The sequence below is a fragment of the Festucalex cinctus genome, chromosome 3 (genome assembly GCF_051991245.1).
Source record: "Festucalex cinctus isolate MCC-2025b chromosome 3, RoL_Fcin_1.0, whole genome shotgun sequence".
Lineage (NCBI taxonomy): Eukaryota > Metazoa > Chordata > Actinopteri > Syngnathiformes > Syngnathidae > Festucalex > Festucalex cinctus.
In genome coordinates, this window is record NC_135413.1 from 32,529,858 (window position 1) to 32,549,421 (window position 19,564).

Here is a 19,564-nt window from a genome sequence, read left to right on the forward strand (position 1 = left end):
TAAAAAATATATATATATCATTTTGAAAGTTCAACCAGCATCACAATGATCAAAACGAACGGCAGCCAATCAAAACATTTGTAACGGCGACAATCCGTTCCGACGTTGACCTCAGCTTGCCCCAAAGCGTCTTTGTCAGCGCCAAATGATCCCCACCCTATGAGCGCAACTCTAAAAATAAGCCCCGCCGATTGGAAACACATGCCGGCCGATGCGGGGCCTCCATGATGTAAATGTTGAAACGTGTTAATTGACTAATGAACAAGTGAGTCCATTAGACGTTGGATTACATACTCCGGGCAGCAGATAAATCAACACTGAAGTGTAAGTCAAACACGGGGGCCGGGGCCAGGGGCCGGGGGCCGGGCCGGGGGCCAGGCGGCTTGTTTTCTGTCCGCCTGCGCGCTTTTGCCAACGGTGGCGCTGCCATCCCATCCGCTGTTTGCTGCTGACTGGCTTTGCGTTTTCGTTGCCACGCCCGAGGAGGAAGCGAGGACAAATACTTCCTTACTCAAATGCTCAGATATTTGTGGATTTTTAAGAAATTGTTTGGCTTTCTCGAAATATACACAAAAAGGTGTCATTTTTACAGTTGTGTGCCTTCAGTGTAGTACCGTGTCGTGCCACAACATGAGTGGCAGCACTGAGCTCAACTGGAAGAGATGGAATTAACAATGAGATGAAGAAGAAGCAGAGGCCTTTTAGCTTGTGTGTTTTTTTATTTTTGTGTGTTTTTTTTTTTTTATATAATTTTGCGGCCGTTATGTTCCAAACACTACCAGCGATAATGGAAATCTGCATTAATAATAAAAAAAAAAAAAAAAAATCCCATTAAATATATACATTTTTTCGTTTTAATATGATTTTTACTTCATTATAAATTCTTTTTTATTCATCATATACGTTCTTTTTTCATTTAGGTTACATAAAAATATGTCTCATGTATATCTTTCCTTCACTTTTATTTTATCATTTCTATTGCATGTTCAATGTTCAATAAATCCAAAAAAAAACCAAAAAAACTGCGAGTGACATATAAACTTGACTAAAGTAGGAATTGTCTATTTAAAAAAAAAATGCAGTACTACTCAATATTGTACTTAGTACAAATTGTACTTAGGAATTAATAGTTAAATGGATACTTGACTCATTGAGCCATTTTCAGCAGTAAAAAGTGAATATTTTGTCTATAATTAATGCGGTAACTTGATATCATGTACAATTAATACCTTTAAAAAGTTATTTTTCGACTTGCTGTCGACTGATGATGACATCACCTGTGCTGAGGAAGTAGGTCACGACCAATCAGGGCTCACCTGTTTTCTGGGTTTGGTCAATAAACTGAGCCATGATTGGTCGTTAGCTACTTCCTCAGCACAGGTGATGTCATCATCAGGCAAGTAAAAAAATTACTTTTTAAATGTATTAATTGTAAATGAAAAATAATGAAGTTAGCACATTAATTATAGATAAAATATTCACTTTTTACTGCTGAAAATGGCTCAACGGGTCAAGTATCCCTTTTAACAAAAAGTAAATTTTAATCCATTTAAACATGTTTGAGGGGTGAAATTGTAAACGTGATCTTTCATAGGGTCTCTGTATTGCAGATTTTTCACCGATTGTTTTACGGCTTTTTCACTTTATTTACAATTAATGATGAGCAAAAAAAATAAAAAATAGAAAAAGAAAAAAGAGAAAGGACTGAATCTTTTTTGCGAGTTGTAAATAACGCGCGTGTGCAGCTCTCCTTTCTGTCAGCTGGCTGTGGGTGGCTTCTGGAAACATTGAGGCACGCTGACTATGTTTATGTTACAAATGTCCCCAAGGAGGGGGGGGGCTTGTGGTTGGGATGGATTAGGTGGGGGGGGGCTTAGGCTTGAACGCGGCTTGTTGTTGTTGTGCGGCGGTTTGCTGAGCCGCTTTCAAGCTCAGCGTTAACGGCGGGAGTTGAAGTGGCGGCGTAGGTGGGATGCAGAAAAGTGCACGAGTGGGAGGGGCTTCCCCAAACATCGGCCAAAAAGAAGGCCTTTTTATTTACGTCACTCACTCTTTTTCTTTCAAAAATGAAATATGGAGCATTATGTAAGCCTTATATTGAATGGACAGACGGACGTTTCCATCATGTGTGTATGTTGTTGATATTCTGAGCCTTATTTTCAATAATAATAATAATAATCATCATAATAACTCATTTGACAATGATTCCAATTAACGCTGTTGTCATATTTATGAATGGAACAAGATCCGCATCCACCAAATCCATCAAAAATTGCATTGCGCCACAACTTAGCCCTGCTTTTACCTAGTCTAAAAAGTTTGGTCTATTTTCTTCCACCGAACTGGCAAATTCCCAAACATGGCGGTAAACTTACGATTAGCTTGGCTTTAGCAAAAGCTGGAGATAGAGAAGTCAACATGTTCATGGTCTAAGTTGTGGCATTGCGCCACTACTTAGACCTGCTTTTACCTGGTCTAAAAAGTTTGGTCTACTTTCTGCCACCGAATTGGCAAATTCCCAAACATGGCGGTAAACTTACGATTAGCTTGGCTTTAGCAAAACGCTGGAGATGGAAAAGTCAACAATGGCTGCTGCAGCTGACCGGTGCCAACATGCCAAAAAAAAAAAAAGACAAACGGCAAAGAAGGAGCCATCAATCTCTCCCATTTGGAGCCGATTGGCGTGCATCGCAGCAGATGACCATAAAACGCGCTTGTTGGATTTATTGTTGGAGCGACTCGACGACCGCCCGAACGTATCCGCTGACTAATTGGACGTCCTCTCGCAGCGTCGTGGCGTCTTTGGCTATAAATAACCTGATTGTGCGTGTGGGCCTAGAGGAGTTGTTGTGGTGAACGTTCGTAAGGACTTCCTTCCTTCCTGGCAGACGCACGCAAACACCTGATGATGATGATGATGATGATGATGATGATGAGGGAAAAGAGTCCAATAAAAAGGAACCGTGTGTTCTGCGGAGCTTTCGACATGCACACGCTTTAACGATTTGGCCGTCTGCGTTCTTCGCAAAGGTGGCAAAAAAGCACTCTTAAGATACTTGCAGAAATAACAACAACAAAAAAACAATTACAATATGATATCAATTGCAAATGGATTTATAATGAGATCACTTTCACTGCTTCACAAGAATCATGATGGCCTCACAATTTTTTGTTTTTTTTTGTTTTGTTTTTTTCAGCCACGATTTCCAGGCACCACTCGATAAACATCAGCGCACACTTGCTAGCAAGGTAAGAGAACGTCTCTTCATACCAAAAAAAAAAAAAAAAAACCAAACGTCTGAAAACAAGACATTTTAATTTATCAAATGACTTTGCGGATAAAACTTCAACTTTTGAGTGATGATGCCAGAAAATTGGGTGAGCTTCTAAAGAGTACAACAACAACAAAAAAATCTGCTTTTGAAGGGCAATTTCCAGGTTGTTTATAATATGCAAACGTGTGTTAATGTGGGAATGTTGAAAAGCATTCCCACATATGTTATTCAGATTCTTTATTATTATTTCAGGCACATTTTATTCTCCACACTTTTTTTGATGTGCAAAAACTCCCACACAATACATCCGATTTAAACTTTTCTAATTTCAACTTGCTTGAAAAATTCGCGCCATCTTGGCTATATATCATCTGATTCCACTCACACAATTTCACATTAAATATCAACTTTTCCACATTCATTTTCAATGGGACTGACATTGAACTTTTTCCAAGTCCCACTTTTCCACGCCCACTTCCATACATCACGTGTCATCGTTACCAACTCTCTGATACTGCTCAGCGAATCTCGCTTGGGAAATGTTTTATTAGCATTCAGCTTTCAGCATTCCCACGCAATTTCTGCACAAATTGCGCTTTGTCTAGTTCTCAAGAAATGATTGGCGCACTTGTTTCTAACTCATGTAAATTGTAGATATAAAAAAAAATGTACGTAAGTTGAGAAACGATGTACTTGTACTTTGTTACATCCCACCCAGCGCTGGCGTTTGCACGTAAGCAGATATGACGACTGTGTCCAGAAATAAAATACACGCGCCACTTCGAAAAAAAATTACAACTTTTCACTCCAAAGTAATAAAGTTTGACTTCTTTCAATAACGCCCGCCGCCAAGATACACCGGGGCAAAATGCGAATTTTTATGACCGTCATAACCTCTTATTTTCCCCTCTTTAAATATCAGCTTTTTTTTTTTGCAGTGTAATTGAGTTGGACTGGCTCGTCGTCATGACGTAACGATGAGCCGATGACCTTTGGTGAGGGCGTACGTTCACAAATGCACTATTTTGTCGTTTGCTGTGAGGGCTAGGCTAAGCTAACAGAGCTAACACTGCACTATACATACAATTAGGTGTCTCAAAACCTTTCAAGAATTGTATAATAACAAAGTCAAAGGGAAGCAGGCTTGTTCAAGCTAACTAGGCTAGGCTAAGCTAACAATGCTAACATTACACTACAGCCACACTCCATACAATTTGGTGTCTCGAAACTCTCTTGGTATCGTATAATCAAGAGTAAGCGAACTTGTCCAAGCTAATTAGGCTAAGCTAACAATGCTAACATTACACTCTACATACAATTAGGTGTCTCAAAACCTTTCAAGAATTGTATAATAACAAAGTCAAAGGGAAGCAGGCTTGTTCAAGCTAACTAGGCTAGGCTAAGCTAACAATGCTAACATTACACTACAGCCACACTCCATACAATTTGGTGTCTCGAAACTCTCTTGGTATCGTATAATCAAGAGTAAGCGAACTTGTCCAAGCTAATTAGGCTAAGCTAACAGAGCTAACATTACACTACAGGCACACTCCACACAATTTGGTGTCTTAAAACCTTTTCAAGAATCGTATAATAACAGAGTCAAAGGTAAGCGGGCTTGTTCAAGCTAACTAGGTTAGGCTAAGCTAACAATGCTAACATTACACTACAGCCACACTCCATACAATTTGGTGTCTCGAAACTCTTCAGGTATCGTATAATCAAAAGTAAGTGAACTTGTCCAAGCTAATTAGGCTAGGATGTTGATACTTTTTTTTGATAATTATGGTGTATATATTATATATACCATAATTATCGACATCGGTATCTGTATCGCCGATTACTTGGTATTGGATCGATACCAAAATGTGCAGTATCGCACACTATAGTTTCTTTTACATAAAGGCAATTGTGCAGGGTTATCGTCACTCTAGATGTCGAAACATTATTTATTTATTTATTTTTTGTGGCTCCTCCCATGTGTTTGTTTGATGTGGTCCAAACGGTTTCTTTGACCGCCGGGCTCGGCTAATTTACAATTTAGTGTGCAAAAGCTATGTAAGCTAACAAGACGAGTGAAGCTCAGCAGGGAGGGAAAAAAAATAAAAAAATTGCGGTGTAAACAAAAATGTAGCACACGAGTATCAGGTATCGTTTAATAAAAGGCTGTGTGAAAATATTAAATTAAGTACGCTTAAATCACTTGTGCGTGTTATTAACTCAACAGCCCGACTTTATATGGTTTGTGGGTTTAAAAAAAAAAAAAAAAAAAAAGCATCTGAATGCAAAAATGGAGCCGCACCAAGGGCGACGTCGTTTCACCACCGCAGACTGTCTGCTCTTCTCCACCTACAATTCAACGGCGGAATTCAACAAGGGGGAATTTTTCTTTTCTTTTTTTTTTTACTCTCTCTCCAGTGAGAGACTCGCCCAAATTATTTGGCGCATCGCGTCACGTTGGGAGAGCGTCGCCACGGATGATAAAAGTGTCAGATGAGTTACGAGACGATTTTCCATCGCCAACAAATCTTCATTTTCCATCTTTGGAGTTTTCATTCTCGAGTGGCAGACGTTGCAAATGTGCTCACACCCTGTACTTGAGGTTAGTCCTTCTCATATATGATGGCAGGCCACCCTGGTTGTGACCCCAGGGAACATGTTTTTTGGTTTTTTTTCCTCTGTAACATAAAGTGTCATTGTACATCCACTGCAGTAGGTGGCAGTGGAGTTTTTTATTGTCAGAGAGTGCGCAAGGAGTATTTGCTTTTCTGCAAAAATTTTAGAGACAAATGATACTATTTGTAGTCACAACGGAGACTTTAGGGTGCACAAAAATATTTTACTATTTTTTGGGGGGGGGCCTCAAGAAGTAATCGAGAAGCACTGACGGAACCCTAATTCGAATTTTCACAGATTTGTTTTTTTTTCCCCCGTGGAAACACTCGCTTATCTGCAATTTTTACACCCTATCCCCCACTTCTTCACTTTTTTTGACCCAATCTCCTGTAAATTCCTTCCCCCATGAGCAGATCTCCTGCTTTTTCTTGTTTTCATTTTTATTTTTATTTTCCAGTTCAATATTTCTGTTTGGGCAATTCAACAAAATATTTGATCTTTTTTGTCTTATTACACATTCTCACATGGGCCAAGAACAGTATAAGAGTAGAGACTATTTTGAATAGATTAGACCCTCTTCCGCATACTAAAAGCGGGCTCCACAGCTGTGTACTCGATCTTTCTGGCATCCGGTAAATATTTCAACTGAGAACATGCAGTCTTCTGGTTAGGAGTGTGACCGTATCATCGATATCGCGATATTTCGTGACACTTTTGTCTCCCGATAGATTATCGATACGCCTACGCAAGTGTTGCAATATTTGTAGTTAGTATACAGCCGCTCGCTAGAATGGCTCCGTTGTTCATTTACTTATTGAGTAATTACTTGGCGGGCCACTAGGTGGAGCACATCATAAGAGTGGCGGGAGAATGGACGCAAGTCTTCAGGTGAAGAAGTTATTTTATTTTGATTTATTTATTTTTTATTGTTATTAATTTAATCTCTGGTGTAACCTTATTTATTGATTGATTGATTTAATATTTATTATTATTATTATTATTATTATCCCAAAGGTATCAATAAAGTCAAGTCCAAGTCTAAGGCTCATGAGCTTACTTTGACTTGTGGAAGACATTTATCTGTCCAGTAGGAGTGTGACGATATAATCGATATCGCAATAAATCGAGATACTTTGGTCTCCCGTTAGATTATCGATACGCCGACGCAAGTATCGCGATATTTGTCGTTGATATACAGCCGCTAAAATGGCTCCGTTGTTCATGACTTACTGAGCAATTACATGGCGGGCCACGAGGGGGAGCACCTCATAAGAGTGGCGGGAAAATAGACGCAAGTCTTCAGGCGAAGAAGACTCGTCAGCTTACTTTGACTTGTGGAAGACATTTATCTGTCGACATTTCTATGAGAAATGCGTATTATATCGTCAATTTGAACCGTTTTAAAACATATTTTATGTTTCAACTTTTATAATAAAATGAAAGTGGCTGACATGTGGCGTGCGCCTTTTCCACGATGTGGGCAGGCCAGCGCGCACACAAGGAGGCCCACATGCAGCGCCACGATGTTTTCTTTCCCCCCGCGCGCGTACAACTCTTAAAAACACACAAACACTCGGCTTGTAAACGACCTGTTCATCACACCGTGACAGCAGAGGTGATTCTGGACTCTTTGGTGGTGGGCCAGGTGCATGTGCGCGCACGCGCCGACGGATCGGGACGGCGGCGGCGTGCCAAGGAGCCCGTTGGCATGGCGACGCGGCACCGAATCTGTCGCCAGCCTTTGGCCAGCTGCCCCGCCGAGCCGAGCCGAGCCGGACCGGACCGGACCGCTTGTTGGCTTTGCCTCCAGCTGTTTCTCGACAGACGGCGGCGGCCCACACACACACGCCACTTAGACACACACGCACGCATACGCATGCGCGAGCAGAGCCAACGTTACACAAGCGTGCAAACAAAAATACAAGCATTTTCTGTAATCGTTTCGTCCCTGCCAGGGCTTACAAAAAAAGAAGAAAAAAAATTGACCCAAAAATAAGTTCACACGTCTGTTTTCCTCCTCACACGTCCATATTTCTAATTATCCAACTTGTACAAGAAAATATGGTTTTATTTACAGTGTGTTTTATTTGTTATGGTTCACCTCTCTGTGGTTTATTTATGTTTCGCTTTCTTCCCCCCCCTCCCCTCCATTTAGCGCGGTTTGGTTTGTGTTTATAAATGCAACATTTGTTCGACTAATTCTGACGTCGGGCCGTGCCAGGAAAACTGCCGAACCGCAGCGGGGGGCTCTCAGTAGATGGCGCTGTTCCTGACTGTGTTTGCAGTTACAGTCAATTTGCAAAATCTGTGTTGAGAAATCATCTCAATAAGTAAACTAGGCCAAGCGAAGTGAGCTCGGCTAGGCCAAGTTAAGACAGTTAAGCTAATGTAAGTAAACCGGCCCAAGCTAATAAAACTAGAAGACTGGTCCGACTAGCCATCTCGGCTAAACTAATATCTATCTATCTATCTATCTATCTATCTATCTATCTATCTATCTATCTATCTATCCATCTTGCTAGCTAGCTAGCAAATAAATAGTTAGCTAGCTTCTTTTTTTTTTTTTAACTCAATTGGTTGCTGTCAGTCGACTGAAAATGACACCACAACGTGCTAAGCATCACATGACCAAACCTAGAAAACAGGTGAGCTGTGATTGGTTGTTACTTGAGCACTGAGCACATGTGATGTCATTTTCAAAGTGACAAAATTGTTGTTTTTTTTAAAGTATTAATTGTATGTGGAAAAATAATGAACGTATCAAATGAATTATCGACACAATAAGAACTTTTTATTGTGAATGTATCTTGATGTCGTCGTGCCCGTCACCTCGATCGAGGACCTTTTTTGAAGGGCGGCGGCGGCGCGCGCGCTCACGCGTGAATAATCAGCGTGTTGAAAGGGGGCCCCACCGCAGGAAAATAAACCGGCCGTTTTTTTGTTTTCCTTGTGCGGTGGCGGCGCAGGGAGGGAAATCTTTGTTTGCTAATTTTTCGGGGGGGGGGGCAAGTGGCTGCGGAAATTCAAATGGATTGAAATCGGTTTCAGCGGTAAAAGCTGGCTGTGTTTCTTGGAGCGGGCAAAATCTGTCCAATGGAGGCGGTGAGCTGCTTTTGTGGCTGCGGTGCGTTAATGTGTACATTTTGTGGCAAAACTAAAACATGTGAAAGTCTTTGCGGACTGCCGTCATATTCGATATTTGGTGCTAAAAAAAATAAATGTGCCGTTGTCAATTAGCAGCAGCAAACATGTTTTTGTTGACAACATCGTTGTTAGCTTGTGGCGCTAAATGGCTCCAACATGTGAGCTGCCGTCTCAAATTACGTGACGGGACTCCAAAAAAAAACCAACACGGTCCGAATTACGGCATGTCCATCCATTTGGAAATGACGCTGTATTACAGAGAAAAAAAAAATACATCGTAGTACCAAGTAGGGATGTAACGATAACGGCAATATCGCGATATCGTGATATTAAAACTGACACCATTTATCATGTTAAAAAAAAAAAAAAGTTGGGACTGATTTCCACTTGTGCAGTTCTAACACCCTCTGGTGGCTAGTATTTTTTTTAGTGTAATTTAATTTTCACAAGGCATGTTTTGGCCCTTCTATGTTTCAAATCCACGCTAATGCTCAGATGCTTGCGAACCGAGTCAATATGTGGAAGAACTAGTGCCTCAATATATATATTATATTTATATAATATTTATCATTGCAGTAATGTACAAAAGCACAATATTGAGTATGTTTTTTGTTTTTTTTAGTATGAGCCCTTTAAACAGCTTTATTAAGATTTTTTTTCTCCTTTTTAATGATTATTTTTATTATTATTTAAAACTTTCTGATGTTAGATTTTTTTTTAAGTTTGTTGAATAATGTTTGAATATGTTTTTAAATGTTTTTAAAAACATATTAACCCCCCCTCCGTGGCCATTGTAGCGAGCTGCTAGCCAGTGACGACAGTCGGCGTGGACGTTTGTTGAATGCGCGTCTGTTCTCCAGCCGCGGCTTCCCTCCTCGTGAGTTTGGCTGAACCCGACCCGAGTCGTTACTCGGCTGTCACTTCGGCTTTGCTTTCACCGACGCGCGCGGTCGCGGCCCACTTTTCCACACGCCGCCGACCGACACTTAAACGCTCCAGTCGCACGAGTCAAGCCGCGAAGAACACGTTTTCAAGTGCGCTTTGTCAACTTTGATTTCTTTTTTTCTTTTTTTAATGTGGTGGCCCTGAAGTTAAAAAAAACAACACACAATTATTTAAAAAAAAAAACTAAATTAACTTAAAATAAATTAAAAACAACAACAACAAAATAAATGCTACAGCGAATGAAAAGTCACAAAAGAAAAAAAAAAATACAAAAATAAATCTCAGACTGGACAAATACTATAATGCCCTGGCATATGGGCAAGGAGAGCCACAGTCAGCTGTCGATTTGTTGGACGAACCGTCAAACTACTTTTTTCACAGAAGCAATCTAGTTCGCTTTTATTGGATTTGGACCGTTTTACTGGATTTGGACTGATTTTGCAAAGGCCTACAGAATATTGTTCAATTGCTATAAAAACATAGAACCTACCAAAATAAAGATTAGAGTCTCTTCTTTCATCAAGAAAAAAAAATCTATCTGTTTCCGTTTTCCAGCAATTAGTATTATAATATAGATAAGTTTCATCATTATTCACATTCCTGGTGAAAAGATTGTCAAAAAGAGCTTGTTGCAACATGGCCCTGTTTGAGCTCTTATACTCTGCTGCCACCTGCTGGCCGTTTGTGTAGTAATTAGCATTTCTGCAACCGTTCTTTGCAGTTGAGGCTGCATCAAAGCCTTCTTTATGCTCTAGCATAAAAAAAAACATAAAAACATATAAATACATATTTGGAACACTTCAAACATTTAAAATAGAACGTATTCATACGTTTTTGGGGAGCAAATGAGCTAATATTAGTCAACATTTGTGTTCAAATAGTGACCACGTCGCTAGCTAGCATTTGCATTTCAATGGTGTTTTGTATTGTATTGTTAGCATTAAGCTAAGAGGACTTCTTATACACAACATGTATTTTTTCCCCCCATTTGTTTTATGCTTAGTTTGATAGTAAAACTTCAGCTCATAGTGACAAAAAAAGATGAAAGATTACAAAGTTCATCCTTTCATAGTTGATGAACAATTGAAAATAGCTCGTAAATTAATCAGATTGAGAAAAAAAAATGGTTTACCATATAAGTGTGTGCCCCTATTTTGATCTAGCTCATTTACATGAGGTGTAATTCCACCTTTGACCACTAGGTGCCAACACCCATTTAGTCCGACACTTTAAATGTGAACCAAGAAGAGCGAAACAGGAAGTATTGTATTTCAGCACGACCGAGTTTTTTTTTTTTTTTTTGCTGAAAATGATTTTGCGTCACATCCTGCTTTTTACGCCTACAGAAAGCAACGGCTGTGGATTCATTTCACAGTTTACGTCATTGTGTACGATTTTTGATGGATATCGTGAGATGATAAGTTTGTTCGGAGTTTGAAAAAGGGAATTATCGTATTGAAAAACATACGGGTTTTTTTTCAAAATTTTGTTTTTTTTCCCATATTACGAATGGCTGTGGCGTTTATGCTTATATATATTATCCATTATGCCTCTCGCAGCATGTCAGATGCATTAAGTTTTGTTTTTGTTTTTCCTTCCATATGGTTTGATCATCGAACGGCGTTGAGGAATTCTCAGGGAGCTTACTGGGCTTTTGATCAAAAGCAGACTCCAAATCCAAGTTTGGGGAAAAAGAATCGGGAAGGACGTGAACCTGAAGATAAGTGCGTTGGTGCGCTTTTCAACGGCGCTCGCTCGGGTTCGATGTCGGCCCGCTCGTCCTGCGCTCGCACCCGTGCGGAATTTGCTGGGAAAGCATGCGCTCGCCCCCGCGAGGAAAATCACGTCCGTCAAATATAGGGCAGGAAATTCAGATTGACGTTCACGACCAGAGGTGGCAAAAGGATTTTTTTTTTTTTTTTTAATAGAAGTACTGATACTTTAAAAGCTTCTGGTAAAAGTACTAGTACTGACTTCGCTAACATTTAAAAAGTAGACTCAGAAATGTGTAAACACATATACCATTTACAGGCATATATTCTTTATCCTCTGAGAATCTTCTTGGGGTTTGAATGACGCTCTTGCACCGATTATTGGCATTTCCATTCATTTCAATGGGGGAAGATGATTTGAGTTATGAACATGGTCACAAAACAATTTAAACTCATGTCTCAATGCACCACAGTGTGAAAATGTTGGACGTGACTGATTTCATTCTCTTTTCCATCACAAAAAAATAAATTATTTCAAAGATATATTTATATATATATATATATATATATATCATATTGGAAAAAAAAGATATGTTTATTTATATTTACATTTATATGTGGTGTAATTCCACCTTTGACCACTAGGTGCCAACACACATTTGGTTTGAGACTATAAATTTGAACCAAGAAACGCTAAAGAGGAAGTACTGTACTGTACTGAAGCACAGCCAAGTTTTTGCTGAAAATTATTTTGCCTTACATCCTCTTCAATCCTGCTTTTTACGCCAACAGAAAGCAACGGCTGTAGATTGCTTTACAGTGTTTCCCTCGTAGGTTCCAAAACATACCCGCAACAAATGAAATCCGCGTTAGTAGTTAGCTTTATGTTTTATAGTTATTTTAAATGTTGAACTGTGTTATAGTGAGGGAACACTAACTTAGTATATCCGGCATAAAAATGATCACCTGGTAACCGATGATGAACTCCAAACCAAAATGAACTCATAATAGCTTTTGTGTTATAAACTAATTACAATTGTGTTATAAAGTGTTATAAACTAATTATAATTGGAATATGCTAAATGAAAATTATTATTATTATTATTATTATTATTATTATTATCATTATTATTATTATTAGTAGTAGTAGTAGTAGTAGTAGTATTCCATTTTTCCACCCTCTCAAAGTAACTCGTTCCTTGCCAATGACGGCTATAGACGTCAAAGGTCCATTTTGGAATTGAGCTGGTAGTGAAGTAGAGTAATGCAGTATTTGTACTTGATTACGTCCCCTTGCGCCGCTGAAGGTTTCCCATTGATCAGCGAAACTTTTGCGCCGCCGGCTCTCTCGGCGCTCGGCTCGAGTCCGTTTGATGGCGGGCCAGCGACAATATGGGATCCGTGCCAAGCGTCCACGCTCGTCCGAGAGTTACCGTAAATCCTTCGGCGGGAAGCCGCGCCGGTGTGCGGTCCGCGCGGGTCAAATGTCGAGCTCAGTTGGAAGCCTTCGCTCTGCTCGGCGGCGGACACCGTCACTTTTCCTCCGCCGTGATGAATCTGCAATTTGATTGGATGTGATCCTGATGATGAATGGGCTATTATCCTTCAAAAAAAAAAAAAAAAAAGCTTGGCTGGCTGATAAAACATCCAGCTTCCAGTGATTTCCTGGCCCGACGTGATATTTTTGGCCGTTTCTTGTCCGCGCGGCCGAATATGTGATAAATGCAAACTTTTTCTCGCGCCCGATGAATCATTTCCACGGGCCATAAAGCGCCTCTTGTAAGCGGCCTGCAGGAATATTGCGGCGCAGTCACGCCTTGTCGTTCCGTGTCAGCTGCGCGGAGACGTCAAGCTCGCTAAGAGCTGCCGCGCTCGCTTACACAAAACAGGAACCTTAGCAGAAAAAAATCATGACTTCATCGGTTTAGGCAATCAAGCGGGAATCTACGGAAGCGGATTGCATTCACTTGGAAAAAAATAAAAATCCTGTTTTTATGACTAATTTTTGTTGTTTTTTGTTTTTTAGTATTTTTCAGTTTTGTTTTGGTTTTTTTCTGTTTTACTGAAGATTTTTTTGTCATTAAAAAAATAATAATAATTCCGAAAAACGAGTAAAAAATATTCAGAAAAACAGGAGGAAAAGAAAAAAATCATATTTTTCGGACTAGTTTTTTTGGGGAGCTTTGTTTTTGTTTTTTCCTTTAGCATTTTTTTTGTTTGTTTTTTCCTGATTTTTTTTTCTGTTTTACTGAATATTTTTTTCTGTCATAAAAAAATATTCTGAAAAACAGGAAGAAAAAAAAAACTCTAGTTTTTCAAACAAATTTTTTTGGGGGGGGCTTTGTTTTTTGTTTTTTTTGGTTTAGTATTTTTTTTCTGTTTTTCCTGAATATTTTTTTCTGTTTTACTGAACATTTTTTTGTCATTAAAAAAATAAAATAAAATCTGAAAAACAGGAGAGAAAAAAAAAACTCCTGTTTTTTGGGGGGCGTTTTGATTTTTTTTTTTTTTTTTTTTTTCTGTTTTTCGTGAATATATATTTTTTCTGTTTTACTGAATATTTTTTTCTGAAAAACGGAAAAAAACATTCGGAAAAACAGGAGGGAAAAAAAACGGGTTAAAAAAAAAACTTTTTGTTGTAAAAAAAAATATTGATTAAAAAAATATGCGAATAGGCAAATTGATGGCAGCCAAACTGTGGACATGCAGAACATCCATTGTCGTCACGGAAACTCGTTTATATTTTTCCAACCAAAATTAAAAGCAACAATTTTCTCCTCTCCACACTCCCCCGAACACACTGTGGCTCCCCTTGCCCACGTGTAAGGGGGCATCACAGTACCTTTAATTGCTCTATTTTCTTTTTTTTTCTTTTTTTTTTTTCACTTCACCCCAAACTTGGCTTGGGGCACAAAATTAAAATATGTAAAACATGTAAAAAATCCTAAATCAGATCACTCATAAATTGAGGTCCTGTTGACCAATTTCATGAAACAAATTTGAGGTCACATGGACGTAAAGTCCAACATGGCCCCCAGCAGGGTTACGAGATCCCACCCTGAGGTCCGTTTCAGTGGCGGGGGCCTTCTGGGAGGGGTCTGGGTGTCGGGACCTGAGTGGTCGTCCGGAGACGACACACGGCGGCTGTGTGCGAGCGCACAGTGGCTCCATTCGCGCCGGAGCGGACCGCAGGATTGCAGTGTTGACACAAGAGCCGGTGCGAGAAGAGAAAAGGCGGACCACCGGCGCACCGCCGGGACATCGCCGCCCGCCGCCCGCTCATCTTTGTTGAAAATGGCTCTCGGACCAGCCGTCTATATTTAGCAACAAGCCTCTTCATTCTCAAAGCCATGTTTGGCTTTCCATTGAGAGGTGTGGGGGGCAGTCTTGGGGGGGGGGGGACTCCGCTCTGCTCACCTGTGCTCGCTGCGTGTTTATGTTCACAAGTTTTCCGCGTGCTGGCTCGGTGAAGGACGGGCTGAGAAATTCACGGAGATGGACCAAATTGAGGCGGAGCAGGAGACTTAGATCAATATAAACACCCACATATTATTTGGCTTTAACATGGCACCTTTCAATTATGAATACAATTCAATCTTTGACCTCCATTTACTTGCACATTAAATCAATATTCCCCACTGAAATGAAATGGAAATGCCGTTCGCTCCTGGCTGTTTTACTGGACCAATTATGCAAGGCCCACAGAATATTGTGTTCTATTGCTATAAAAACATGGAACCTACTAAAAAAAAAAGATGAAAGTCTCTTCTTTTATCAGGAAAGAAAAAGTATGTCTCTATCTGGTTCCGTTTTGCAGCAATCAGAATTAAAATATCGCTAAGTTTCATCAAGATTCACATTCCTGGTGAAAAGATTGTCAAAAAGAGCTTGTTGCAACATGGCCCTGGTTGATCTCTTATACTCTGCTGCCACCTGCTGGTCGTTTGTGTAATTACTACAATTTTTTTCACCCATTGTCTTAAGTTGTGACGCTGCATCAAAGCCTTCTGTATGCTCTAGCATAAAAAAATCGGATAAATATGCCTTTGGTACACTTAAAACATTTGAAATAAAACATATGTATATGTTTTTGGGACCAAATGAGTTAAAGAGGGGAACTCAAGAATTTTCTTCGTAATAATTTGTTGTTCTTGTTGCGTTTTTGGAATATGAGTTAAGTGGTAAAAAAAAATCCACCTCAGGGGGCGGCCATTTTGCCACTTGTCGCCAACTGAAAATGACAGCACAGGTGCCGGCCAGGCTCAGGTGGTCCATAAAGACCAATCAATCACGGCTCGCCTGTTTTCTGAGTTTGGTCACGTGACTCATTCACAAGCTGAGCCACGATTGGTCGTTACCTGAGCGCTGTGCAACTGTGACGTCATTTTCAGGCTATGGCAAGTGACAAAATAGTCGATCCCCGAGATGGAGAAAAACGAGATTTTGCTACCAATAATTGATATTGCACAAGTGCAATATCAGTCAGGATACCGTGTTCAGATTTTCGACTTATTCGAACATGCAGATTTCACGATCGGGAGTTACGAGCCCGAACGAATTCAACTCATAAATCAAGGCGATCCCCCAAAAAAAATTTATTTGGGCATAAAATCGAAACTGTAAATCCATCGGTTATCTATCGTCATGAGACAGCAATGTTTTCCCCGCATGCAGCGCTTGTGTTTTTCATCAGGACATCTTCCCCGTGCCCACATCTGTTCCTCGCAAAGTCTCGCTCTCGCAAGCGCACGCGGGGGTCCGAGCGAGCGTGCGAGCGAATATCTGTCGGAAAAATCAAGAAAGCTGCATGCTTGCGTGTTTGCGTGACGTTCTGGCTGACTCCGCCTTCCCCTCCCTTCGCTTGCCGTCACTCAAAGTGCCATTTATTGAAGTGCGGCCCGGGGCAAATCCCAGCCGGGACGTGCTTGCGTCTTACATGTTTTCATTTGCATGTCACGTATGCGTGCGAGACGTGCTGAAACAATCACTCTTTTCATGACAACTCCCGCACGCGGACTCTCGCCACGCAAAGAACGATCGACACACCTGATTGGGGGTGAAGGGAGGGAGAGCGAGCGAGAGAGAAAAAGAGAAAAGACAGAGAGAGTGAGAGCGAAAAAGAGTGAGTCAGAAAAAAAGAGATGGAGAAGAAAGAGATAAAGTAAAAGAGAAAAAGAGAGAAAGACAAAAGGAGAGCGGGCGAGCGAGAAAGAGAAAAGAGAGTGAGAGAAAAAGGAGAGAGAAAGAGAAAAGAGAGATAGAAAGAAGAGAGAAAGACAAGAGAGAGAGAAAATGAGAGACAAAAAGAGAGAGAAACAGAAAACAAGGGATAAAGAGAGAGAGAGAGAAGAGAGAAAGAGTGAGGGAGAAAAAGAGAGAGAGAAAAGGAGAGTGAGTGAGAAAGTGAAAAAAGAGAAAGAGATAAAGTGAAAGAGAAAAAGAGAGAAAGAGCGAGAGAGAAAGAGAAAAGAGAGAAAGAGAGAGAGAGAGAGTGAGTGAGAAAGCGAAAAAAGAGAAAGAGATAAAGTGAAAGAGAAAAAGAGAGAAAGAGCGAGAGAGAAAGAGAAAAGAGAGAAAGAGAGTGAGTGAGAAAGCGAAAAAAGAGAGATAAAGTGAAAGAGAAAAAGAGAGAGAAAGAGCGAGAGAGAAAGAGAAAAGAGAGAGAGAGAGAGAGAGAAAAAAAGAGAGAAAGATAAAAAGAGATAAAGTGGAAGAGAGAGACAAAAGACAGACAAAGAAAAGAGAGAAAGAGAAAAGACAAGGAGGGAAAGAAAAAGAAAAGACAAAAGGAGGGAAAGAAAAAGAGAGAAAGAAAAAGAGAGAAAGAAAGATAAAGCGAGAGAAAGAGATGAACAGGAAGAAAGAAAGAGAAAAAGAGAGAGAGAAAGAAAAGAAAGAGAGACTTTTTCCCTTTCCTTTTTTTGTTTTTTTTCTTTCTCCAAGGTGAGCGCCTCGCGGGAGACGACTGCTCGCTGCCATTAGTTTTAAGTGCGGGAGTGTCAGTTAACCCGACACTGGCGGCGGCCATACTTCATGCCAGATGGAGCCGGCTGTCCTTCAAGCCTTAACAAGCGCCGCACACAAACAACCTTTTATTCACTGCGCGGCGAGAGAGAGAAAAAAGAAAAAAAGAAAAAAGGAGAACTTAGCAAGGTTACCACAAAGTGTACGTTCAATCCCACATACGGAGATCCAACGGCCAAAGTGGATGAAAACACCGAGTGCGATGTTGCTGACGCTCTTTTTTTTTTTTTTTTTTTTTTTTGCGTGCGCAGAACACGGCGGCAACCGAAAACAAAGTGCTGCTTGTCGCGCCAAAAAAAAAAAAAAAAAGGGTCCGGCTGCTGCTTTAAGAGGTGTCAAATTATTGGAGCTCAGCTGGATACGCCAGCGGGCGGCCAAAACCGGCTGACTTTGGCACCTTTTGTCCTCCGACCGCTGGCATCGCCGCGCTTCACGCCGGCCGGCCGTGCGTAGCCTCAACTTTTGGGAGAAACACCCGAGACGAGAGCGCACCTCGGCGGACGGTCAACGCCGCGACAAGTGCTTTTCCCCACAGCGGCCCGTGCCAGGCGCGGAAAGTTAAATGAAGTGTTGTGCGTACGATAACATCAGCTGAGCAAGGACTTTTTCGCCGGCTCGGAATGCTGCGCCGACATGCGCGAGACGAGGAGCTGAAAGCTCCCGAATGCGTCGAATAACTTCACGCCGCGCCCAGACATAACTCGCACCTGCGCGCGCGCGTGCGAAATTACTTTTTTTTTTTTTTTTTGCACTGAAAAATGCACGTCGAGGGCTTCTAGGAAGCTGAAAGAAAAATAAATACGTGCGCCGCTAGGTCAACATTTTGCAAAGCACTTAAGACCTACGTACACCAATCCGACGTCGGCCAAATGTGAGCGACGTCTACCCCCCTGTGGCGTCGGCACGTAGTGTAGAGAAACTATTACGTACCTTCAGCGCATGCGCGAGAAGTAGTTCCCCTCCATACCACCGGGGGTGGTAGTCATTATTCCGAAAGGCAACTGAAAACCTCTTTACGGGGGCGGGGTTATAAAAACGTAAACAATGCTTTCAGCATCCCACAAGTAGACTAAGTGCAATTACTGGAAAAATTGAAAGCTGAACGCTAAGATTTGAATTCATATGGAATGCTTATGAAGCCAATTGAGAGATAAATTATTACATTTTAACCTCTTGGTTACTGGACAATGTGCTTTGCCAATTGTGCCACCGAGCAGTATCAGACACCTGGTAATAATGATAAGTTATATGTATGGAAGTGGGCGTGGAAAGTGATACTTAGAAAAAGTTCAGCGTCTGCCCCATTGAAAATGAATGGGGAAAAGTTGATATTAAATGTTAATTTGTGCAAATACTGTAAGTAAGGTGTGCATCTTCTTAAGCCAGTTGAAATTTGAACAATGTAAATTGGAAGTATTATGCGGGAGCTGTTAGGTGGCAAAAAAGAAAAAGTGTGGAGAATAAAAATTACAATAACATATGTGGGAATGTTTCAGCATTCCCACAACTAGACAAATTGCAATTCCTGGAGAAATTGCGTGGGAATGCTGAAAGCCGAATGCTAATAGCTGATTGCTAAGATAACATTTGAATGCATTTGGAATGCCAGAAATTGCACTTAGTCTCGTCGCATGATCGTTGAGTGATTATTTACCAGAGGTGGGCATTCCATCAATATTGAATGAAAATTCCAAAACGATAATAACCCTGCTCCCAAGCCGCCAAATTTTCAACGGAACTCCCACATTGGCCCGATGGCGTTACATTGTGCAGGTGCGCCGAACGTTCCGGTTTGCTTGTTTTTGAAAACTTAAAAAGTGGAATGCTCCGAGCTTGCGGCGGCGTGTT

At 40.8% G+C, this 19,564-nt stretch overlaps 1 protein-coding gene across 1 annotated transcript in view; it reads left to right on the top strand.

Annotated features, from left to right (window-relative positions):
* Positions 1–19,564, top strand: part of tmpob (thymopoietin b) — a 46,330-nt gene that overhangs the window by 12,470 nt on the left and 14,296 nt on the right. Inside the window, exon 2 of the mRNA XM_077517720.1 lies at positions 3,198–3,249. The gene's annotated coding sequence lies outside the window, so the exon portion shown is untranslated. The remainder of the gene's footprint in view (positions 1–3,197; positions 3,250–19,564) is intronic.